The sequence below is a fragment of the Meles meles genome, chromosome 18, assembly GCF_922984935.1.
Source record: "Meles meles chromosome 18, mMelMel3.1 paternal haplotype, whole genome shotgun sequence".
Taxonomy (NCBI): Eukaryota; Metazoa; Chordata; class Mammalia; order Carnivora; family Mustelidae; genus Meles; species Meles meles.
This window is the reverse complement of record NC_060083.1, coordinates 11,898,348-11,924,878: the sequence shown is the minus strand read 5'-3', so window position 1 is coordinate 11,924,878 and position 26,531 is coordinate 11,898,348. Positions and strand designations below refer to the sequence as shown.

Genomic DNA, 26,531 nt, shown 5'->3' with positions numbered 1-26,531 from the left:
TCAACCACATTCAAGCCCAAAAAACAAGTCTCAAGAAATTTTTTAAAAAGATTTTATTTATTTGAGAGAGAATGAGTGAGAGAGAGCATGAGAGAGGAGAAGGTCAGAGGGAGAAGTGGACTCCCCAAGGAGCTTGGAGCCAGATGCAGGATGAGATCCTGGAAGTCGGGGATCATGACCTGAGCTGAAGGCAGTTGCTCAACCAACTGAGCCACGCAGGCGCCCCTCTCCAGAAATTAAAAAAAAAAACAAAACAAAACAGGGTAGGTGCACCTGGGCGGCACCCTCAGTGAAGTGCCCAACTCTTGGCTCTGGCTCAGGTCCTGATCTCAGGGTCTTGCAATTGAGCCCTGAGGCAAGCTCTGTGCTCTCTTTGCCCCGCCCTTCCCCCCCTCCCCCACTCACTTGTGCTCTTTCTCTCAAACAAACAAACAAACAAAAATCATTAACAAAAATGAACAATGGTTGAGAGTGGGAGGGGTGGGGAGAGAAGGGGGCGGGGGCTGGAGGAAGCTGCCCCAGGGCCGCGCTGGCTCAGCGGCCACCACCGCCACCGAAGGGAGCCAAGGAGCGCCGTGAGCCAGGACGATTGCCAGCCGGCCGCGCCCGGCTAGGAGCGAGGAGCGCCTCCAGCGCTGGCCTAGCGCGCTTGGTTGGCGGCCACAGGGCCGCAGGCCCGTCCAAGCAGGCAGCCAGGGCAGCCTGGGGGCAGACAGGAGGCATGGAGACCCCGGGGACTGACTGAGCTGCTGCAGGGCTTTGCGCGGTGCAGGTGGCAGGTGGCGAGGCACCAGCCTGCGAACCTGCTGGAGTTCCCGCTGCTGCACCTCATGCGCCTGCAGCAGGAGAACGGGGGCAAAGACGCGGGGACTTTGGCCATGAGGGTGGGACCTGGGGGGACGCCGGCACCGCCGCTGGGGGCGGCACCCCCAGTAAGGGGGTCAACTTGGTGGAGGAGTCCAAGCACACTGACTCTGAAAACCCGGAGGAGGAGGAGGAAGATGCTGCTGCGGACGCCAGGGCGTTCAAGGCACTGGTAATAAACCTATTCACAGGGGCGCCTGGGTGGCTCAGTGGGTTAAAGCCTCTGCCTTTGGCTTGGGTCCTGATCCCAGGGTCCTGGGATCAAGCCCCTCATCTGGCCCCCTGCACTGCGGGGAGTCTGTTTCTCCCACTCCCTCTGCTCTTGCACTCAAGATCTCTCTCTCTCAAATACTAAGTAAAATCTTTACATAAAGAGACTTTGGGGATAGCTCTGACTGCCCCAACTCAGAGCTGTTGGGAAAAGTGTGAAGACACAGGCAGGGCAGTGCTCATGCAAACAGACAGCTCCCCAGGACCCACCCTGCTTCCCTGTGCATACGGGGTGGTGCTGGTATCGAGGGGACACTGGAGGCTCCCTGCCTGATGCAGGGGACATGGGGTCACATGATGGCACCGTTTCTCAACCTGAGGTGTGTGCTCCAGTAGCTTCTGGAGTTGAACGAAAGGGACACCTGAGGCCGGTGTTCATGCCCTATTTCCCTGGAAATAGTTAAAGAAGCAGCATTCAAATGACTTATATTCCTTCTATTTGTTCTCCAAGTCCACTGTTCAATAATATAATCGTAACTGGTTTGGTCGCGTGTTACCGGCTCCTGTTTCAGGGAGCCTGGGTGGCCAGGTCCACTAGCATCTGCCTTGACTGCCTGTCATGAACTCAGGGTCCTGGGATGGAGCCCCAGTTTGGGCTCTCTGCTCACCAGGAAGTCTGCATCTCTCCCTCTTCCGTGCCCCTCCTCTCTTGCACAGAGGCTCCCTCTCCAAATAAATAAATAGATAAAAAATTAGATAAATAAACAGATAAATAAATAAATCATTCAAAAAAGTAAATAAATAAAAGCTCATGTTTTGGCAAGCTTTCATGTTGGAAAGCACTAGAGAGAAATGACATGTTTTCATTACCATAGCATAATACCTTTTATTTTAAGCACCTTCAGATTTGGCTGGGGTATTAGAAAGGAAAGGATTCACAGAAGGAAAGGGGAGCTGCACGAACTGTGCACTTTGACTGTGTTGGTCTCATGATGGGTCTTTGTGTGGGGGGGAGGGAGGGAGGCAGGCGCAGGTTGACCGTTTCCCACACTGTGTCATCTGGGCCACTGCTGCTCTTGGGGCTTAGGGGTACAACGAGCTTGTTCATCCTGAAGCCTAGAGGCTCCCCTTTCCTGCACATCACATCACTGTCCAGGGGACCAGTCCCTTGAAGTCTGCCCAACCAAATGCCTAGGTGAAGTCTTTCCTGGGGAACATTCGTAGACACTCTCAGCTCCAGGAAGCACAGTGAGCTGAGACCAGCGAGGGCCCTGGTTCCCTGTGGCTCTGTGCCCTGGGGATGTCAGGGCCAAGGTCCCCTTCTAGAATCTATGGGGCCACCTGGGTGCCAGACACCCAACCAGGGGGCCTCCTCCATCCGTCTCTGTGCCTCCCCCATCATTGCAGCACCTGTGTGTGCCTTCCAGGTTCTGGTTGGACAGCTGGGAAGGGGGGGGGGGGGCTGCAGTTTTTAAAATGGACGTGGGTCTTCCCAATCATTGAGACCTATTTTTATTCAGTATTTAAACCCTATTTTCTCTCCGAATTATTTTGATCACATCAGTCCTTCCATCTTAGAGTGGCTACTTTCGAGTGCCTTCTGCTTTGTTTCAGTCATGTCATGCCTTTGCTTTTTGATATTGATGTTTGAGTCATTTGGCTTTCTTATTGTTCGTTTTCACTTTATTTTTGGAATTCTCTATTTTCAGAGGGACCTGCTTTTAGCTCTGGGAATGTAGGTTTAGTTAGTCAGTGACTGTTCTTCATTTCTGATTCTTTAGGTCCCCAGATACATGTCCAGAGGGCCATTTCCACCTTGGCCTACAGTTCTATCAGCAAATGTTCCTATTTACAGTCCCAGACAGCAGGCTCACGGCGGGCCTGGGTGAGTGTCACAGACTCCCTAAACTTGTCCTTAAATAGTAAATAAATAAGAAAATAAAATAAATACTAATTAATAATAATAAATAATAAAATAAATTATAAAAAAATAATAAATGAAAAAATTAATAAAATAAAATTAAAATTAACAAGAATAATAAATAAAATTAATAATAAATAAATAAATTGATAATTGCCAGGTTTACAATTCAAGGCAGAATTTTTGGGACCCCTGAATGTCTATGTGTGTTAAGCATCTGCCTTTCCTCAGGTCATGATGCGGGGGTCCTGAAATGGAGGCCCGCATAGGCTTCCCTGCTCAAAGGGGAGTCTGCTTCTCCCTCTGCTGCAACCCCTCCCCCCTGCTCGTGCTCTCCATCTCTCTCTGACAAATAAGTAAATAAAATCTTTAAAAAATTTTGAGGCCAAATTTTAGAAATAACCTCTAAAAAGATGAGCTGCCCGGATGGTTCAGTTGGTGGCGTGTGTGATGCTTGGTCTCAGGGCTGTGAGTTTGAGTCCCACCCTGGGTGTAGAGATGACTTCAGGTATGAGAAATAACCTCTGGAAACAAAGACACCTGTTGTGATAGGAGCAGCAAGATAATGGTAGCCTACATACTGTGTCCTCCCAGCTAGCTGAAATACTGTACACAACATGTAATGCCCATGAGATAGTGGGGAGGGTTGATCTGTGCTGTGTCCAGGAGGCCAGGATATTTAGTTTGCTTTTGACAAAGAGGATTTTACCAAAGAGCTCATACCTAGTCTTCAGAAAGTCAGAATTGCAGGTAGCCACCAATGCAGCTTCTCAGACCTTGCCACCTCTGGAAAAAGTTGGGGGAGCAGCTGCAGACAGTGGTTGGGACAAGGAAGGCTAATTTCAGTAGGAGGGCCCAGGCGGCGCCTCTCCCCTGCTGACCGCCAGGGGGCGTGCCGGCTGGATCGAGGCATAGCCTTGGACACGTGACCACTCTCGGGCCTTCCAGTTTAAGGCTGCTGCCCTGGTGGCAGTTATCTTGGGGCGGGGCTTGGGGGTGACAACCGCAGGTAGGGAGCTCTGGAGGAGAAAACCTTGGTTGCCAGAGGAGTCCAGGCTATGGGAGGGCAGGGCCTTTGAGGCCATTGGAGGGCGCACTCTGTGAGTCAGGGTTGGGGGTCCTGGTGTGGGAGGGCCTGGTGCCCCGCGGGGTTTGGGGGCGCTCGCCCCACCCGGGAAGGGGCCCAGGGCGGCCACAGAGAGACCTAAGCTGGAGGAAGGAGCAGCACCTCCGCCTTTGTGTCCCCCTCCCCTCCCGCACAGACCCCCCACACTTTCCTCCCCTCCCTTGGGCCCCTGTTCGAAATGCACTGGCAAAGTTTGCAGTCAGAGCAGACCCTACAATCAAGGCCCTGGGCTTGAAATCTTGCAATGCTTTTTCCACCTGGAGGAACCCAGCATTGGAGAGGTCTGCCTCCTTCCAGTGGTGTGAGCCCATTATGTCATTTCAACTCCCAGAGCCTCAAACCCCAGGTTGCTGAAAAAAATGAATGAGAGACTATGTTAGAAGGCTGTTAAACTTTGTAAACGATCGCTGCCTTTCTCAAGCCCTCTGCGGCAGCTGCACTGAACATTTTACATAGGTCAACTCAACCCCAGAATTTAGGGTTCTTGCTTTTATCCTGCCTGTGTGGAAATATGCACTCTGAGGGTACAGCGACTTGTCCAAGTTCTCAGAGCAAGTGAGTGGTGGAACCAGGATTGGGTGCTAGGAGAGACCGACTACAAAGCCCATGCGTTTAACCACTAAACCGCTGCTTCTGTCCTTATTTACATTATGAGAATTGTTGTTAATGCCTGGGTTATCATTTTGCTTGCCTGTGGGAATATGGATATATACAAAGTGAGTTAGAGGGCTCTAAATTATTCCTGGAAAGGTGAGAGGCCCTGGCATCACTATGCTTCCGATTTGGTACAGGCGTTCCCAGAAGTATGAAATTCTTTTTATTCCTGTGGAAAGGAACCAGAGCAGGTATTGCACTGTTCATTGATAGGTTCATGCACTAGGAAATTAAAATGGGAAACAGAGTGAACTGCTAATGGTTATGGTCAATATTTCTCTAAAGGAAACTCCGCAAAGAAGAATGTCAGGTGCAGGGGAGATACTTACCCTGACTGATTCCCAGTCAGTCATGTCAGGAACATCCTTAGTAAGTAGTAATTTTAAGTCATTCATCTATTCATTCATTCATTCATTCATTTGTTCTTTCATTCATTCAGAATCATGGAATGCTCACCATTTGCCATGCTATGGGGATAATACAAATAAGATACAGTCCATTTCTTAAGGAGCTCTAGGGTGTGTAGGGAGGTAGACTGATACATGAACACCATAAAACAATATCCTAAGTGCAGTGATTGAGTGATGCATGGGAGATATTTACAAAACAAAAATCAAGGACACTTAGCCCAGCTAGGAGGATGGTCAGGGAAGGCCTCCTGGGGGAGGTGTGCAGAGGAGCTGACAGAAAGAGTTCCTAGGGGTTAGTTGGAATGCACTTGTCTTAGAACAGAGTCAGCGTGATCATAGTAATGTAGGCTCTCCCCCTGAAGGAGAACTCAGTTGTGGTCCAAGGAGAAGTGACTGTGACTCGCCCATCCTTGGAGATGACCAGTGCCACTTAGAAGAAGGGTTTTGCTGTGTGGTTCTGCTCGGAGGCCAAGAATAAACTTGGCACATGCATGATTCATGTTATTTAAGTACGAAGTGTCCCACGCTCCTTTTAATTTTTTTAAATTATTACTATTTTTAAGATTTTACTTTTTTATTTGACAGAGAGAGTGAGAGAGAGCACAAGCACGGGGAGAGCAGGAAAGGGAGAAGCAGACGCCCCACTGAGGAGGCAGCCCAATGTAGGGCTCCATCCTAGACCCCAGGATCATGACCTGAGCCAAAGGCAAACACTTAACCAACTGAGCCCCCCAGGCACCCCCCAGGTACCTTTTTGAAACAGATCAGAGTTCCAGTGTGAGGCGAGCACTAAGGCTGGCTGAGTAGGAACAGAAAGAAAAGTAAAGGAGGGAATGAAGCAGCTCTGTACTGTCTTTGGAATCACAATCTTCTTTTATTTCTTTTTTAAGAGAACCCTTGGCGAGTCAAAGGATGCGTTAGAATCAGAACATTTGGAAACAAATGAGCTTTTAAGAGACTTGAGCTCAAAAGGAAAATTTCTTGATTTGGATCAAAGCGGTTCTGAGGAAGCAGAGATTAGTTTCCCTGAAACACAGCCCTCAAGCAAGCTTGGGGAGAAAATCGACCAGATGCCCCAGGATGAACTGGGACGGGAAAGAAGAGAGGTAAAAAGATGATAAGACTTAAGTGAGCGACGAGAGGAAGAATTCCAGTCCATAGAAGAGATCCCCAAGAAATCACTGGTGTCTACCAGCGAGGACATGTTGTTTGAAAGGATGACCGCGCCAACGTGTATCCTTTGGTAAGGGAGTGTAACATGGTTTTTCATGTCCTCTAGTGCTTTAAAAGCATTGTGAAATAAGGGGATTTTATGCATATGGAAGAAAAAAATACCACCAGAAATATCCTTTTGAACTAATAATAGACTTGTATGTTTTGAAGTTCAGTGCTCTGGCGGGACATGGGTCAGAGGAGTGCTGCGTCTGGGCCTGACATCTGGGTCCGACAGGGTTGCTTCCCAGGCAGGAAATTCCGGACGTGCTTTGTCTGTTACCTAGGGTGCCCTTTCTTGTGGGAGACTCAAGGTCAATCTCTCCCTCTCCTCCCCATTCCCCTTCTTTCTCACTTCCTCCTCCGCTCCTCCATGCCTTTCCCCTTTCCCTCCTCTCCTCACCTCTTCTGCCTTAGATGGCTTGATACCTCTTCACAAGTTCCTAAAACTCTTATGGGCTCCTCAAACTGTGCATTCGGAGATGGACCAGAAAGCAAAAGGTATGAAAAAGGGAAAGGCACTGAGAAAGGCACCAGGGGCTCGACTGGCATCTGCCTTTGCCGCACAAATATTACCATTTACCAAGAGAAGGAAGAGGAGGAGAGTTTTTCCCTTCCTCCTCCACGTGGCACTGAAAATTGCTTCCTAGGATTCACCTCCCTTTTTTCCTGTAGACTCTGCCTTTGGAAGATTTGTAAGTGATCGGATGCACGTAAAGTGTTTAATGTAGTTCCTGACACATAGCGAGCACTGGACGGGTGTTCACATCTAGACGATGACGGTGGTGGTGGCAAGGATGGTAGTGATGAGGAGGATGATGGGAAACTCCTAGTGGGAGATGCAGACAACTGCCAGCCTCGTTTCTGTAAATGGGGTTTACTTTGAGCAGTGGATTTCAAGGTCAAAACTTGGGCTTGCCCAGGATGAAAGATAGATCAAGTTTTAGAGCCTGTGAAGACTTTTGGCTTGTCTAGCCAGTTAGCATGACACCCGGGGATATCGCTAATGAGAGCAAGTGTCCTGCGTGCCAGGGGTTTGGGCCCCTGTTAGCCTTGGGCTCACTGTAGAACTCAACTCTTCTAGACCACCTCCCTCCGCAAATTTGTTTAGCACCTTTACGACACCTCCTTTCTGTTCCTTTCTCTTCCCGTTCCTGTATTGGTTTTCTCTCTCTTTTATTTTTAAAAATTTTATTTATTTGACACAGAGAGAGAGATCACCAGTAAGCAAAGAGGCAGGCAGGGAGAGAGGGGGAAGCAGGCTCCCTGCTGAGTGGAGAGCCCGATGTGGGGCTCAATCCTAGGACCCTGACATCATGACGTGAGTCAAAGGCAGAGGCTTAACCCACTGAGCCACCCAGGCCCCCCCCCTTTTTTTCTTCCTGTTAAAAATAATAGGTGCTCTTTAGAACTACAGACCAATATCCTTGATGAACACAGACGCAAAAATTCTCGCCAAAATACTAGCCAACAGGATTCAACAGTACATTAAAAGGATTATTCACCACGATCAAGTGGGATTTATTCCGGGGCTGCAGGGTTGGTTCAACATCCGCAAATCAATCAATGTGGTAGAACACATTAATAAAAGAAAGAACAAGAACCATATGATACTCTCAACAGATGCTGAAAAAGCATTTGACAAAGTACAGCATCCCTTCCTGATCAAAACTCTTCAAAGTGTGGGGATAGAGGACACATACCTCAATATTATCAAAGCCATCTATGAAAAACCCACCGCAAATCTCATTCTCAATGGAGAAAAACTGAAAGCTTTTCCGTTAAGGTCAGGAACACGGCAGGGATGTCCATTATCACCACTGCTATTCAACATAGTACTAGAAGTCCTAGCCTCAGCAATCAGACAACAAAAAGAAATTAAAGGCATCCAAATTGGTAAAGAAGAAGTCAAACTATCACTCGGCATCAGGGAAATACAAATCAAAACCACAATGAGATGGCACCTCACACCAGTCAGAATGGCTAAAATGAACAAGTCAGGAAATGACAGATGCTGGCGAGGATGTGGAGAAAGGGGAACCCTCCTCCACTGTTGGTGGGAATGCAAGCTGGTGCAACCACTCTGGAAAACAGCATGGAGGTTCCTCAAAATGTTGAAAATAGAACTACCCTATGACCCAGCAATTGCACTACTGGGTATTTACCCTAAAGATACAAACATAGTGATCTGAAGGGGCACGTGTACCCGAATGTTTATAGCAGCAATGTCCACAATAGCCAAACTATGGAAAGAACCTAGATGTCCATCAACAGATGAATGGATAAAGAAGATGTGGTATATATACACAATGGAATACTATGCAGCCAGCAAAAGAAATGAAATCATGCCATTTGCGACGACGTGGATGGAACTAGAGGGTATCATGCTTAGTGAAATAAGTCAATCGGAGAAAGACAACTATCATATGATCTCCCTGATATGAGGACATGGAGAAGCAACATGGGGGGTTAGGGGGATAGGAGAAGAATAAATGAAACAAGATGGGATTGGGAGGGAGACAAACCATAAATGACCCTTAATCTCACAAAACAAACTGGGGGTTGCTGGGGGGAGGTGGGATTGGGAGAGGGGGAGGGGGCTATGGACATTGGGGAGGGTAAGTGCTATCGTGAGTGCTGTGAAGTGTGTAAACCTGGCGATACACAGACCTGTACCCCTGGGGATAAAAATACATTATATGTTTATTTAAAAAAAAATTTGGAAGGGGAGGCGAACCATAAGAGACTATGGACTCTGAAAAGCAACCTGAGGGTTTTGAAGGGTCAGGGATGGGAGGTTGGGGGAACAGGTGGTGGGTAATGGGGAGGGCACGTTTTGCATGGAGCGCTGGGTGTTGTGCAAAAAGAATGAATACTGTTACGCTGAAAAAATAAAATGGAAAAAAAATAATAGGTGCTCTTTAAAAAAAAAGAAAGCAGGGGCACCTGGGTGGCTCAGTGGGTTAAGTGTCTGAGTCTTGATTTCAGCTGGGGTTGTGATTGTGATCTCAGGGTTGTGAGCTTGAGCCCCTCATGGGGCTCTGCACTGGGCATGAAGCCTGCTTGGGATTCTTTCTGCCTCTCTCCTTTGGGCCCTCCCCCCTCTATAAATAAATAAGTTAAAACAAAAAAAAACTTTCAGGCAGATTCCTCTTCTCGCACAGACCATGCCAAATCCATTTCCTGGAAGCGACTACCGTTTCATTTTGGTATAACTGTATATCTTTCCAGACCTTTTCCTGGGCATCTGTGGACACGTCTGTGTGTGTGCACCCACACACCACACATGCTAGGTTTTGTTTTCTTTACCGGTCAGATCTTCTGCATGACCACTTAGTATGTCTCAGAGGGTTTTCTGTATCAGGGCGTGTAGAACCACTTCCTCATTTTAAATTCAACCGGTGCCCTGTTATGGATGGCGCTTTTTGTTACTTCTGATTTGTTCTCACCAAAGGGGCTTCAACAAGTGTGTTCCTGCCTCTCTCTCTGCCTGCAGCCTCCTCCTTTTCCTTTGGGGTCCCTGCCTTACCCCAGAGTCCTGGAATAATTCAGAGTGCTCCTGGTAAGTAGGCATAACCCTGGATACCGACTTCCACCAAGAAAACAAGGTGTCACGCATTTATGAGAAGGAATCTTTGATGATTGTCGAACGCAGTGAAATCTGCTTTGGACCATAGCGTTTTGTGTTCGCGTTTGGAAGGTTGCTGTAAGAGCCGGCTAGCTCCATGACCGTTCACCACGAACGGTAACACTAGGGCCCAGCGTCAGCGGATACCGTGTGCTTTCAATGAGTGTGAGTGCTGCTGGAGCAAGGAGGTCCTGTCAATCCTGAGTGAGTCAGTTGCTAAAAGTCTCTGATCACTTAGCCATCACTTTAGATGCTACCACATTCGATTAATTGGCCTCGGTTAATTTTTTTTTAAGATTTTTTTATTTATTTGACAGATAGAGATTACAAGTAGGCAGAGAGGCAGGCAGAGAGAGAGAGAGGAGGAAGCAGGTTCTGCGCTAAGCAGAGAGCCTGATGCGGGGCTCGATCCCAGGACCCTGGGATCATGACCTGAGCTGAAGGCAGAGGCTTTAACCCGCTGAGCCACCCAGGCGCCCCCTCGGTTAATTTTTTAAATGGAATGTTTTTATTTTAAGTAATCTCTACACCCAACATGGGGCTGGAACACTCCGAGATCAAGAGGCATAGGCTTTACTGACTGAGCCAGCCACACGCCCCTAAGGACTATTTATTGGAGCAGTTTAGATTGATAGCCAACGAAATGAAAAGTACAGAGTTCCCATATACTCCCTTGTGTGCCCCACCAGGTTCCCCTTTTGTTAACATCTTCATTAATGGGGGACATTTGTTAGAGGTGATGAGCCCATGTTGACTGTTATTAACTAACATCCATATTTTACTTGAGGGTTCACGCCTGGTGGTGTGACATTCTCTGGGCTTTGACTAAGGTATGATGAGGTATATCCACCATTGCAGTGTCCTACAGACTTGTGTCACTGCCTTCAAATCCCTCGTGCCCCACTCTCCATCCCTGCCTTCACCCCCTCGCTCCCCGGCCACCACTTTTCCCCCCTGTCTTCATAGTTTTGCTTTTCCAGAATATCATGTAGTTGGAATCATACAATGTGAAGTCCTTTTTTTTTAAGATTTATTTATTTATTTGTCAGAGAGAGAGAGAGAGAGAGAGAGAGAAAACACCTGTTGGGGGAGGGGTAGAGAGAGAGAGGGAAAGAGAAGCAGACTCCTGGCTGAGCAGGGGGCCCAATGCAAGGCTCAATCCTAGGACTCTGGGATCATGACCTGAGCCACAGGGAGACACTTAACCAACTGAGCCACAGAGGTGTCCCCACTGTGAAGTCTCCTTAGGTTGGCTCCTTTCACTTAGCAAAATGCATTTAAGATTTCTCCATGTCTCTTCCTGGCTTGCTAGTTCATTACTTTCTATTTCTGAGTAGCACTCTTTTTGTATGTATCCACAGTTTTTATAAAGTGTTTTCATCACATCCATGATTTTTTATAAAAGACTTTGCACACAAAAAATATGCAGAAGTAAGCTACTATTGAATTAAAAGTAATAGATTTATAATACCTCTAATTTTTCATTTCAGAAAATTTTTATCTTGGATTTATTCCTGGGAATATGGATTTTTAAAAAGATTTTATTTATTTATTTGACAGATGGAGATCACCAATAGGCAGAGAGGCAGACAGAGTGGAAGGGAAGCAGGCTGAGCAGAGATCCCGATGTGGGGCTCGATCCCAGGACCCTGAGATCATGGCTTGAACCAAGGCAGAGGCTTTAACCCACTGAGCCACCCATGCACCCTGAATATGGAATTTTTAATCATGCTTAGGTAATTTTGTCCCTTTGTGCTTCATTCTTCCAGAGGAATTGGTATATGAAGAACAAATACAGATATTCCCAGCTGAATAATTATCTTTCTTATGAAGTTCCTTAGTAACTATACTGTAACTTCCCCCTTCCATATATTTTCATAAAGTAAATTGAATTTCACAATATTAAGTGCTCACTGTGTGTCAGGTACTGAGCAGTCTAGGTTCTGGGGATTAGGAGGATAGGACGTTCTTTCTGTTTACTGTTGACTTTCTTTTCTTTTTTAAGCAAGGTATAATTCACATACCATTAAATTTACCTTCTTAAAATTTAAAATTGTGGTAAAATACACATAAAGTAAAATTTACCATCTTAAAAAAAAAGACTTTATTTATTTATTTGACAGAGAAAGACTCAGCGAGAGAAGGAACACAAGCAAGGGGAGTAGGAGAGGGAGAAGCAGGCTTCCTGAGGAGCAGGGAGCCTGGCAGGGGCTCGATCCCAGGATCCTGGGATCATGACCTGAGCTGAAGGCAGACACTCAATGACTGAGCCACCCAGGTGCCCCTCATATTTCTTTTAAATCTTTATTTATTTATTTGAAAGGGAGGGTAGGGAAGGGCAGAGGAGAGTCTTAAGCAGACTATTCCTGGAGGCCAATGTCGGGCTGGATGCCACAACCCTGAGATCACGACCTGAGCCAAAGCCAAGAGTCAGTTGCTGATCCAACTGTGCCACCAGGCATCCCTAAAATTTACCATCTTCACCATTTTGAAGTGTACAGCGTCGTAGTAGGTACAGTCACACTGTGGTGCAACCAACACCTGGAACTCATCTCGTGAGATGGAAACTCCCTACCCATTGAACAACTCCCCGTTCCCCAGCCCTGCCCCTGGCAACCACCATTCCACTTTCTGTCTCTATGGATCTGACTCCTCTTGGGACCATGTCCGTGGAATCCTACCGTATTTGTCATTTTGTGACTGGTGGATTTCGCTTACATGATGTCCCCAAGGTCCATCCACGTTGTAGAGCGTTGGTTGCCTTCCTGTGGAAGCCTGAACAGCACTCACATGTTGTTCATCCCTTCATCCGTCATGGGACACTTGGCGTCCTTTTACCTTCTGGTTTCTGTGAAGTATGCTGCTCTAAACATGGGCGTGTGACTGTCTCTTTGAGACCCTGCTTCCAGTTCTTTGAGCTAGGTACCCAGAAGTGTCATTGCTGCATGATACGCTAATTCTGCTTTCAGTGTTTGGAGAGCTCTCCCTGGGGTTTTCCACAGCAGCTGCACGATTTCACATTCCCACCAAGAGTGCCAGTGGTTCCAATTTCTCCACATCCTCATAAAAGTGACCCCTTTAAAGCGCACCATCCATTGCTTTTTAGCATGTTCACAAGGTTGTGCGGCTGTCACCACTGTCTGATTCCAGAACATTTTCATCCCCCACAGAAGAAATCCATATCCTCTCGCCGTCACTCCCCGACCACCTTCCCCAGGCCCCCAGCAGCCACTGGGCTCCTTTCCATCTCTATGGATTGGACTGACCCTGCACTGTGTGTGGCCCCTTTCACTCAGCATCATGGATTCGAGAGCCCTCCAGGCCCTAGCATGTGCTTGAGGATGTTCTTGAAGTGATTTCCCTCACTTTGGACTGATGATGTGAAATCCTTCCCCTCCAGAGACTGCACCAGGGGTGCCTGGCTTCACAGTTCTGGGTTCGGCACACTCAGTGTCTTGCTGGTCTTGCCTTTGTCTTCCAGACCATGACTTGGTCTTTCAGATGGACCAGTTCTCTTACCGTTTACTACATTCGAGGTGAACACTAGCGAGTCCTTCTGTGCGTCTGTGCTCACACTGTGGTCATCGACGATGTCTTCAAGAATACTCAGCAGCACCTTCAGGTATGCAAGTTCTCGTTGTTGCTTTTTAAGATTTTATTTATTTATTTATTTGGAGAGAGCAAGCAAGAGAGAGCAGTAGGGAGAAGCAGACTCCCCTGCTCAGCGGGGAGCCTGACGTGGGTCTGGATCCCAGGACCCTGAGATCAAAGCCTTAGCTGAAGGCCGACGCTTAACCGACTGAGCTGCCCAATATATGGGCATTTATTTGGGCATTTGACATATATTTTAATAAGGACCTTCCTTAAGTCAATGCGTAGGTCAAAAACATCACAGAGGGTTTCCCAAAAGCCTAGTCATATTCAGGGATCCATGCCACGTAGGTGCAGAATTTGCTCTCTAGATGTCCAGAAACACACACAGGCCCAGCAAGCAGCCCTTCTTGGAGCTTAGTTGAATGTGCAGCACTGAGCACAGTGCTGATGGGAGGGAGAGGGGGAAGTTTGTATCTGCAGAGTGAGGAAGGAGCAGCAGGCAGACAGGCTGAGAAATAAGGACCATGCCAGGCAGCTGTCCAGCCTCCTGCAGAGTCAGGTGGCTGGGAGTGGCTTTGACGATCCATCCATCCACCCATTCGTTCCTCCATTCATTTATTCCATAGGTATTTACCAGAAACTCTTTGTTTCAGATTCTGGGCATGTAGTCATGAACAAAACAGATCTAGCTCCCCCCCCCCCCGCCCCCCATGGAGCTTATAGTCTCATAAATACACAATTATGAATTACAACAAGCACTCCAAAGGAAATGTGGGCTGCTGCAGGAGAGAGATCAGGAGTGAGAGATGGCCCTTCAGTGGGTTGCGCTGGAAAACATGCCCTTTGTGCCGAGATCTGACTCACTGAGGAGGATGAACCAGGGGCAGTTTGGGGAGAAGCAGTCCAGACCCAGGGAGCTCCAGGTTTGCAGGCCTGCCCATGGGGCCGAGAAAGAAGGCTGGTATGACTGACATGGAGTGAGCAAGGGGAGAGGAAGGAGGGAAGAAATGAACTATTTCCTGGCAGGGAGCACTAGCATCTTATTTGTTTCCAGAAGGTTCCTGAGTTACTGAGAAAGGATTGTGGGGGGATGGGAATGAAAGCAGGGAGACCAGCGAAGAGGCTTTTGCTCCAGATCTGCTCAGTGGCCTGAGTGGACACTGTTTAAGGGAGATGAGGCCAGCAGGGCTTCAAGGGGGCTGGAGGTGGGGCAGAACCCCAACATTTATTCCCCACCTGGGTTCAGAGTTGGGCACATGCCTACATCTGTAGGGAGCACTGTCCTTGTGGGGAGTGTGGCTTACACTTTAGGGGTTTGAGGGAGAGAAAATCAGAAAACCACTGGCTATGAAGAAATGCCAGGGGAAGGCCATCGGAGTGGAACTTTCAGCCCGATGAACCTGGAAGAGGAGCTTAGTTTTCTCTGTGGGGCTCCAGCCTCTCTGGCCATCCTGAATCTTTCAGAGCACTTTCTCTGCATTTCTGCAGGGCCACACTAACGCGATCTCCTGCCTCTGCATCAGTGAAGACAGGCGGTGGATTGCCGCGGCCGACAAAGAGCCCTAGTGCCTGATAATCATATGGGACTCCTTCAAGGGTAGCCGTGGCGCAAGCTCCCTTTTCCCTACTCAGTGTAGCATATCCGCAACAAATGAGAAATACCGGTCTGGGCATGCAGAAGCCAGCGGTGGGATGCCGGGAGAGGGTGAAGCGGTCTGGGGAGGCTGGTCGTCCTGTTGCCTTGAGGCCCGGTCGAGTGATATTACCTTCGTGAATTTCCCCATTTACAATTCTTGGCTCTTCAGGCTGAGAAACTTGGTTTGGCGATGTCCCAGAGTAGATGAGGGAGGTTAACACTAACGCAGCTTGGAGGCCCAAGGAAGTGAAGTGATTTTCCCCATCTACAAAAAAAGAGGCTGATCATACCCACTGTTTTAGTTTCCTTGGGCCGCTCTAAGAAATTACCATATGCTGGGGCGCCTGAGTGACTGAGCAGGTTAAGCCTCTGCCTTCAGCTCAGGTCATGACCTCAGAGTCTTGGGATCCAGCTTAGGTGGGAGGGCGCTCGTTTTCCTGAGAGCTGGGGTATTGTCCTAGGCATCTTTTTTTTTTTTCCTGTCCTTCGTGCCTGACACGGAATCAGCACTCAATAGTGGGTGACAGTCGACTTCATGAAGAGAATGAACAGCATGCTTGCATAATGCTGAGTTAGTTCTATTATTTATTAAAATGAGATAAAATTCACATAAGGTAAAATTCGCCACTGTGAAGCCTGCGAGTCAGTGGCATTGAGTGTGTTTACAATGCTGTGCCATCGCGGCTTGATTCTAGTTCCAACTGCTGTTTTAAAGTCATCTCTCTGCCCAACGTGGGGCTGGAACCTACAAACCCGAGGTCAGGAGTCACATGGTCCACCAGCTGAGCCTGCTGGATGCCCCTAGTTCCAAAACCCCAAAAGAAAACCCCAAAGCCATCAGTCATCCCTACCATTCCCTCTGACACCACTGACATGCCGGTCCGTCCCTGTGGATTTTCTAATTCTGGACGCTTCATAGCAATGAGCTCGAACAACGTGTGGTCTTTGTGTCAGGCTTCTCTACTTCACGTGATGTATGAGGGTCCACCCCTGATACAGCAGGGGTCCGTGCTTCCTTCCTCTGTATGGCTGCATTGCAGTCTGTTGTATGGATGGAGCACATTTGTTTCCTCCATAGCTTTTGAAACGAGTCCCTCCGGGGAGCAAGGCAGACCTCAAATCGGGTTCCCTGGTCCTGTTTTGCAGCATTCCTGTGCACGCAATATTTGACAGCTGCCCAGAAGGCAACGGCATCGGGGCCACAGCCATCACCCGGGATTCCAAATATCTGGCAACCATCTCCGATGCTGAAATCCAGGTATGGGGCACGTGGAGGCGGCCTCAGTGGGCTGGCTCGGCTTGGGCCACGTGGTGATGTGATGCTCTCAGGGAAGGACCGGACCCCATGGCCCCCCGTTGAGGGTTCTCTTCCTGAGGTATAGCTCTCGGTGCCATGTTCCCGAGCCACAGTTACATGGCTACCACGAGAGGTGTCGCGTTTGTCAACAGCCTTCAGGAACCTTCTCATTCTCCTCCATCTGCTGTCACTCGCAGGAAGTTTGCATCTGGAGGTTGACCTCAGCCGTGGAAACCCCAGCATGTACCCTCAACCTCCTCAAAGAGTATGGTGTTCAGGTGAGCTCAGTTTGAGTGTGTAAAGCTATGTCTACAGTCACACCGAGTCCAGGTCCAAACCTACTTTCGGTTTTACTGGCGTTCAGTTATGGTACACTAGTGCTTGTAAAAAAACACTGCCGTGTCCTTGATCTCACTTTAATCTTCCTGATAGTGAGTAATATTGTTCTGAGCATGTATTATGTGCCAGGTTCTGCTAAGTTTGTTACAGCAAGTATCTCCCGCAGTCCATGCAAACGTGCTGGGAAGGAGTTCTTTAGAAATACAATGGACTGCTACTGTTAAGTACTAGATAATTTGTCTGAAGTCACGGGCCAGCGGCCTTTCCTGTTCTAGACATGCTCTTAACTGCTCCTGAGACTCAGAAATTATTAGTCTCAGTTTGCTTGAAGCGACGTGTCAAGGGCACCCACCAAGTCTACTCTTCCATTCTGTGTCGTCGTACTCATCCTTGCACCCTTCGCTCACCACACGGCTGCTCGGTCCCTACGATGCACCAGACACTGTGCAAAGTGCTCACCTGGATGCAGGATCCAGAACCCAGTCAGAGGGCCCAGGTGACTGGGCTCAGCCGGGCACATGTCACGCTGCAGCTTCATGTCCGTGTCTCTCCTTCTGGCCCCCACCGTCCCTCTAGGTCTCCGCAAAAAATTTCCTCACAGCTTTTATAAGCTGAGCTGATACGGTAGCCACCAGCCATAGCGAGTTTTTCTGTTGCTGCCAGAAACCGCTCTGGGACATTTTAGAGCTTGCATTGAATCTGGGGATTGCTTTGGGCAGTTGTCCTCTTAACAATCCATGAGCACAGCAGCGCCTGTGTGGCTCAGTGGGTTAAAGCCTCTGAGCTTCTGCTCAGGTCATGATCCCGGGGTCCTGGGATCGAGCTCTGCATCGGGCTCTCTGCTCAGTGGGGAGCCTGCTTCCCCCCCTCTTTCTGCCTGCCTCTCTGCCTACTTGTGATCTCTGTCAAATAAATAAAGAAAATCTTTAAAACAAACAAACAAAAAGCAAAACAATCCACGGGCACAGGCTGTCTTTCCATTCTCTTACATCTTCTTGAGTTTCCTTCAGCAGTGTCCTTTGCAGCAAACAAACCCTCCACCGAAGGTTTATTCCTAGGTCTTTTTATACTATCATAAGTGGATTGGTGTTCTTCATCCCCTTCGTGGGTTTTCATTGCTAGTCTTTAGAAACACAACTGCTATTTGTAGGATTGTGTGTCACGAAACTTTGCTGAATGCATGTGGCTGCTTGGATTTAAGTCGATTAGAGTGAGATACAACTACAGATTCAGGTGTCTCTGTGGGGTAAGCTACTGCCTTTGGCTCAGGTCATGATGACAGGGTCCTGGGATCTGGCCCCACATCAGGCTCTCTGCTCAGCGGGGAGCCTGCTTCCCCGCTCTCTCTGCCTGCCTCTCTGCCTACTATGTGATCTCTGTCAATTAAATAAAATCTTTAAAACAAAACAGACAAACAAAACTGCAGATTCATTTCCTTGGGGTCACCACATTTCAAGTACTCCCCAGCCACCTGTGGCCAGTAGCTGCCATGTTTGACAACAGATGAGCCAATGTCTCGGTCACAGAGGAATGTGCTGTGGGCAGCGCTGCAAGGCCCCAAGTCTGGAAGCATTCTTCCTGCTCTGCATTCCTGCCGCCCAGCTGGACCAAACCCTTCAATCTGGGCTTGAGTCACAAAGGGTGAGCGAGCTCTCAGCACAGCCCAGCTTTCTAGTAGGCTGGCTGTTTCATTTCTAGAGCGAACGGTCTCACACCTTCTCTTCTTCATCTCTCCCAGCCCTTCCTCTTCCTCTAGGCTGATGACCTCTCTCATTTTGCATTGAGAGAATGGGGGCCATCGGATACAAACCCCGGCCTGTTCTCACTCCCAGCCTACAACCTGCTTCATCCTCACCACCGTCTCCTGCCCTTCTGCGTGTAAGAGCAGCCACTGCCTGAGATGCCACTCCTCTCGGGCGCTCGAGGCCGTCTCCTGCAGCGATCTGCACCCCCTCTGCTGGGTGATTATACCCCGAGCAGACACACATGCGTTCCTTTCCCCCATCTCTGGGACACCACTGATGATGCGTCTCCTTCCGACTCTGGCCCTCTGCGCCTCTTCACAGTTACATGTCTCTGAGGTGCTGTCTGTGCCTGCTTTCTGACTTCATCATATCTCATTTACTCTTTTGTGCACAAAATATTTGATCTCTTTATATTTTCATTGCTAAAGGAGGCATACATCCAAAATGTGTACATTTTAAGGCATGAAACAAAAGGTACAGGTGTGTTTACTGCCTGATCAAGAAAGAACACCACCCAAACCCTAGAAATCCCTTTGACCTCCTTCCACAATCCCATCTCCAAGTTAACTAGGGTTAACTAGTTAACTAGTGTCCCCGATTTTGTGTTACACATTCCCATGCCTTCCTGTATACTTTTGTCTAGCAAGTATCTCTTGGTACTTTCCTTTTTTTTTTTTTTTTTTTTTTTTTTCTGAGCGAGAGAGAGAGAGAGAGAGAATGTGAGCCGGGAGGGGCAGACATAGAGGGAGAGGGAGAGACTCTCAAGCAGACTCCATGCTTAGTGCAGAGCCTGATGTGGAGCTTGAACTCAGGATTCTGAGCTTCTGACCTGAGTCAAAATCAAGAGTCGGATGCTTGACCAACTGAGACCCCCGGGTCCCCTCCCCACCACCACATTTTTTTTAAATTCCCATGCTGGAACTCAGGACCCTGAGATCAGGAGCTGTGGGCTCTACTGGCTGAGCCAGCTGGCGCCCCTCCCCCAGTACTATCCTATTTTGTTTTACCTGGGTTTTTTTGGTGCATATGGGGAATCATAATTGCTTCATTTTGTCTGCCTTGTTTCTGAGATTCATTCATTTTGATTACTGAGTTATAATTCACTATTTTCACGCCTATCTAGTCTCTTCTTGTCTTGAGTATAATGTAGCTCATTTATCTATCCTACTGATGATGAACATTTGGTTCTTCTGATCTGTCTTCCACCTACCCACAGCTCTACCAAATCTATGCTTATCACAGTCACTGGCATTTCCAAGTGAAGCGAGCACTATTACATCGGCATGAGCACCATTCCCAGTGGGTGCTGAAGACACCTTCCCTGGGCTCATAGCCTTCCCTGGGCTCCTCTGTGGGCTTGTCCCCTTTCACTGCACACCTTCTAAATGCTGGCCGTCCTCAGGGTTGAGTTGTGGGAGCTCCTCTTAGGGCGACACCTTCTTCCTGGGTATCCTCATCCATTCCCATGACTTTTAAGTCCTGTGCACTCCCAAGATGCACCCAAAATCCTTCCTCCCCTCTCCATTTCCACTGCCACCACAGCTCCCTGCATGACTACAACATCCTTCAGGCTGAGCTGTGTTCATTCTTGTCCCAGTCCTTCCCGCCTTCCTGCAGCAGCCAGAGTGATAGTTCTTAAGTGAGCCGGACAGATCATAACACTCTCTTACTTAAAGTCTTTGAGTGGCTTCCCTTTGTGATGGGGATAACCCTAAGCTTCCCCTTCACCCATCTCCCAGCATCTACCCTCCTGTTTATTAATGTCTGTTCCTTTGTATGCCCTGGAATTTTACAGAAATGGGCTCTTTTTGTGGAGTGCGCTGACTTCTTTTATTCAATTTAATTTTTTTATTTGATTTAAATTTTGAGATTCATCTATGTATGCAAAAATGGTTTATTCCTCTTTATTCCTCTCTATGTGTCCTTTAAAATGTGAATGCTGAGTAGTCATTGAATGGATATGTCACAGTTTGCTGATTCACCTGTTAAAAGACATCTGCCCCGTTTCCTGTTTGTGGCTGTTGAAAACAAAGGTGCATGAACTTTCATGTACAAGTCTTTGTAGGATATATGCTTTCGTTTTTCTTGGTAATTATCTTTGTTTCTGAAGGCTATTTGCCCTAACTATAGGACTGTAGGGGGGTAGTTATTTCCATACTTTGAGGATATTATTGTCTTCAGACTTAACACCATTTCCCTTGAGAAGTCAACTATCAATCTTATTTTTCCCTCTTCTGAAAGTTACGTATGTCTTTCCCCTCCTGCCCCATTCTGGCTGCTTTTAAGGTTTTCTGGTAATTGTTAGCAGTTTTTAAGGATGTGTCTGTATGCATATGGATATGTTGTTGATTTTTTAAAAAATCCAAAACTGGTGCCTGGCTGGCTCAGTCAGTGGAGTATGTGACTCTTGATCTAGGCTTGTGAGTTCGAGCCCCATGTTGGACAAAGAGATTACTCCCGAAAAAAGGATAAATAAATAAAAAATAAAATCTAAAAAACAAAAATAAAAAAACATATCTTCTGGAGTTCTTTGAAATTGGAACATCATATCTTTCTTCAGTTTTGCAAAATTCTCTGCCACTACTTCTTTTAAAATCACTTTTACCACCTTTTTTTCTTTCCTCTCCTTTTGGTACTCCAATTATACAGACATTAGACCCGTCCTGTGCTATATGTGTCTTATTGTCTATATTGTCTGTTGTTTTGTGTCTTTGTCCTTCAGTCTGGACATTTTCTCCTATAATTTATCTTCCCATTGTACTGACTGATTATTTCTTTGGCTATATTTTATTTTCTGTTTAATCCTCTTTTGAAGTTTTTTAAATCAGTTTTTTTTTTTCAGATCTAGATTTTCTGTTTGATTCTTTTTAAAAATAGAGTTACTGTGGAGATTGCCCATGTGGCCCTCTACTCTCTGGCACCTCGTGACCACAGTTCTTGTCAAGTCTGCATGTGTCGATGTTATGCCTGCATCTCCTGGGGTCCTTGCTGATGATTGCTTCCCTCTTGGTTGTCAGTCGTTTGGAAATGTCTCCTTCTTATGCCTGGTTGTGTTTCATCGGGTGCCCAGTGTCATGCTTTAAGAAGTTTAGGAATAATTTGAGTCTCAGGATGATACCTTCCTCCAAGGAAAACTCATTTTTGCTTCTTGCTGGCATCTGGCAGAGTTAACGAGATTAACTGATTAATCGCATCACAAATCACAGTGATTTGTTGCTGATTTCCAGCCTTTGTGAGGACTTGTCCATGCATTTGCTTCCAACAGTTCTGCCCACCCCTTCCCCCCACCACCCCATCCCCTACCCCTGCTGAGGCCGTTGAGTTGTCCTGAAATTACTTCTCAAACATTGGCACTGGTCCTTCACTTTCCTGGAGCAGGCAAGGAGTAGGTGATGGTGTGGAGGTGGCAGGAAGGGAACTTAAGTCATGTTTCTAGAAGCTGTCTCCCAGGGCTGCCCCTTCACCTCAGGCCACAGCCACCCCCTCCCACACACATACCCCCACAGGACACGTGCCTCAGTCTCCCCAGGGAGCTCCATGGTGGTGTGGCTGTTGTTCAGCTTCTGCACTTTGTGGTTTCCTCACTTGCGTAGTTACCACAGGGTTGATTTATGGGAAGGGAGCCAGGCAGTCCAGGCTATTCACCATGTTGGCAGGAATCAGAAACTCTTTCCAGTATCTGGCATTCACTCCAAGTTACCTTTTGGCCTTGTCAAATATAGATATGTGTATGCAGCAGTTTTTGTCCAAAAGGACACAGGGTAAAGGTTATTAGTGAATATTGTGCTACTTTTGCTTGTTCCAATTTACAGATGATGAATTATAATAAATAAGACTAAAAATGGGGACACATTTGAGACCATTAATTTTAACACTCAGGGTTTCAATTCTATTCCTATTGCTTACAAAATGCTGTTGTCTTTTCTGTTTTTTATTCCTACTCAGCTATTTAATATAATATAAATATTATTTATTTTTAATGCTTAGCTTAGCCAGGGAGAAACAGAAAATTTGTCATAATGTAATATATTTCCATACTTTATATATCAGAACTATCTTACTTTTAATCCAGAAATATTTTGATTTGTCTTAAATGTAGGGACAAGTAGATGTTCATTCCCCGAGTAGAGATGTTTTGGTAATGTAACAGTACAGTATCTACTTAGGAAGCAATAAATATGTATTAAAATATTTCAATTTAATTATAGCATTTACTTGAATCTCATTGGAAACTAGTGTATTAAATCAGAGGCAGAAATTTAAATTTCATTTAATTTTTTTAAAATAACGAGGCAAATATTTATTTGAATGTATTTAACATGTTTAAAAAATACAGGGTTTTTCAAGACCTTGGTTTTTACCCCCTTTTAGAAAGGACATAGAAAAGAGATCAGCATGTATGTGCTGACACAGGGCAGAATTGTGAGATTAAAAAAACATCAAACTTAAATATAAAATTACCACATGCCTCAGCAATTCCTAAATCCAAAAGAATTTAAAAATTTAAAACAGGCATTCAGACAAACACAGACATACAAACGTTTGTAGCAGCAGAATGATCGTCAGTAACCAAAGGTAGAAGCAAACCACATGTCCCTCAGCTACTAAATGCAGAAACAAAATGTGGCCCATCGTGCAATGGACTATGATTCGGCCATACAGAGGAACGAGGCACTGATGCCCACTGCGACATGGATGAACCTCGTACACATCATGGTAAAGGAAAGAAGCCGTACACAACAAACCATGTGCTGTATGAGTCCATCGATGTGAAATGTCTGGAAGAGGAGAACCCATTGAGACAAAGTACAGAATGGTGGTTGCTGGGCCTGGGGAAGGGCATGTATGATAACTTAATGGAGGGGGTCTTCCTTTTGGGGTGATGAAAATGTCCTGAACTAGACAGAGGGGATGGTGCCCAGCATTGTTAGTGCACTAAGTGTCCCCGAATTGTACACTTTAAAATGACTAATGGTTGGAATGCCTGGCTGGCTCAGTCAGTGGAGCACGTGGCTCTTGATCTTGGAGTTGTTTGGGGTAGAGATTGCTTCAAAATAAAATCGCTATTTATTTATTTATTTATTTATTTGACATAGATCACAAGTAATCACAAGAGGCAGAGGGAGAAGCAGGCTCCTTGCTGAGCACGGAGCCCGATGTGGGGCTCGAACCCAGGACACTGGGATCAATACCTGAGCCAAAGGCAGAGGCTTAACCCACTGAGCTTCCCAGGTACCTCTCAAAATGAAATCGTTATCATTAATTGAATTTAAATTTTAAAAATATTTAAGCATAAAATCTTTAAAAAATAATAAAATGATTAATGGTTAATTTTATGTTAGGTGAACCTTACCTCAATTGAAAATGGAAATTTTCAATGCAAAACAAAACCCAAGATTCAATCACCAATTTTCAGTGCTAGTTGTTACTTCTGGTACATGTTGTAGCTTTAATGCCTTAGAAATGTAGCATTCAGATTTTCATTTACTATCATTTAAACTCACAATCATTTGTGGCATTTTTTTTTTTACACATTTGCTTTTCTTTCAGAATGCTTTCAGATGTTCCTTGAGGCAGGTTCTCTTATCTGAGGAGGTTGCAAAGCTCTGCCCCTGTTTAGATGCATTCCTTTTGATTTTGTGGTTATAGTAGTTCTTTCTTTTAGAAAACAGGTCTTTTTGTAGTGGTGATTATTTTTTCTGTACCCCTCAGTATGAAGAGGGAGGTATACTTGCTCACAGTGCCCCACGTTGAACAGAAAAAGTGAGTATGCTTCCTGCATTTTTATATGCCAGATGCTGTGGAGAGTAAATATGTGTAAGCTTAGTCACTTCGGGCTACTCTTTGTTTGTCTTGATAGTACACCATGGTCAAATCATTGGACATTTTTACTTGGGTCCTTTACTATATTGAATTGTCAATACAGTAATGGAACCATTGTTCAAAATAAAATATTATGGAAGAGAAATTTGACTACCCTGAGAAAATACCCCCCCAAAAGTGATGGCTTTACTAATATGTGTGTGCATACGACAAGGAGTGAAAAGTTATTTCGGAGTGATATAATAAAGAGTTGAACATGAGTGGCTCATTTTTAGGCTAGCCGGTTTTCAGAATAATAAAACATGATCTTAGATATTGAGATGTTTCAGAGCCAGTACAAAGGTGGTGCGTCAGGTGTTGGAGGAAACAGGTTATCTTTCCTGCCTGCTCACCTGGAGCCATTGTCGCATCTGAGGTGGACCTCGGGGCTCGTCTCCTGCCACAATTTCTGCATTTGACACCCATGTAATCTGCCCTCAGTGAGCACCTTATGGTGTTTCTTCTGCTTCCTTTCTTCACTCTTGGTAGGATTTATAGAAATTTATTTTTAAGAGGACATGCAAAAAAAAAAAAAAAATTTGAGATGGATGAATACAAAGATGATTCTGTCCAAACCTCTTTTTCATAAATCAAAGTTATCAAACAATAAAGTCAATTCTCATTATGTGTGGCAGTTAAGTTGCACAAAATCTCTGCAGACCTCAGCGAGTACAAAATCATTGCTCCTAGGAGAAGTACAGGATTACGTTCCTGCCAGCCTTGGGTCATAAGTTTCCCCAACAGATAGATACATAACCTTGTCTTCTGTGTGTTTTCTTTTGAAGACATCGCATTTAATACATAATGTTGATGCATCAGCGCTGCCTCACAGCCAGCAGCTCTGAAACACGTGCCTGAATGACATTTATCTAACTCAGGTATATTCTCTGGAAGGTACATCACTAGACTGCCTTTCAGTACCGTGTTTGCATTAGCTTAAATACTGCCCTCACCAACAAAAGCACCTCAAAAACGTGACCCACGTGGCACTAAGCAGACCCTGGAAAGACACTTGTTTACAGTTTGAAAGCTGGAATAAGAAGGCAGAGCATGTCCTCACTGGACTCAGCTAGGAATGTGTGCACAGGGAGAATCAGATTTTTGCCACTCCGTATTTGCACATGTCTGCAGACCATCATGAAAGGGCCACAAGGGTTGATGTTGGGGTTATAAATTGTAGCAAGTAGGTGAGTTTGCAAATACACAACCCACAAGCCATGACAATGTTTGTATGGAAGTAGAGCAGCTCTTGGGGAGAACTTGATGCCCTCCTTTGACCAGTGATTGTTTTTCTGACCCTCCTGTGCTCAGGGCAGAAGAGGTGAGCCTAGGGTCTTCTCTGTGTCTTTAGAGAAGGGGGCAGCAAACTTGCTGTATCACGTGACAAATGAAGGCATTTCTTTGTTTGATTCATTCGCTGTACATTCATCGTGGGGCTCCACTCACCACTCTGGGTTCTTTCTAGAATTCGTCTCCAAGACACTGCCTAAGAAAGATGGCTCTCGGGCGCCTGGGTGGCTCAGTGGGTTAAGCCGCTGCCTTCAGCTCAGGTCATGATCTTGGGGTCCTGGAATTGAGTCCCGCATCAGGCTCTCTGCTCAGCAGGGAGTCTGCTTCCCTCTCTCTCTCTCTCTGGCTGCCTCTCTATCTACTTGTGGATCTCTCTCTGTCAAATAAATAAATAAAAAAAATCTTTAAAAATACAAAAAAGAAAAAAAACAGATGGCTCTCGTGCTTTTTTTTATGTAGCACAGATTTCATGAGGTGTCAGGGGCATGTCTGTGTATAGTACTTAATTTCTTCTGATGGGAAAATAGTTTATGGGAAAAGTTTATAGTTATAAGACTGGGATAATTATTTTGTGATATCTTACAACTGGAGCATGCTTTTGCACAAGACAGACATTAGTTTCTTTTATCAATCTATGAAACCTCGGTAAGAGAAGTTGAATAGGTATAAACAAGTGGTTAAACACTTTTTCATTTGCTTAAAGCAAACAGTTTCATGAACCCCGTACACAGTCCTTCACTTGC

General features: G+C 46.3%; 1 pseudogene; it reads left to right on the top strand.

Annotated features, from left to right (window-relative positions):
* Positions 1-6,255: 6,255 nt before the first annotated feature.
* On the top strand, positions 6,256-22,719 carry LOC123929380 (annotated as a pseudogene).
* The last annotated feature ends 3,812 nt before the right edge of the window (positions 22,720-26,531 follow it).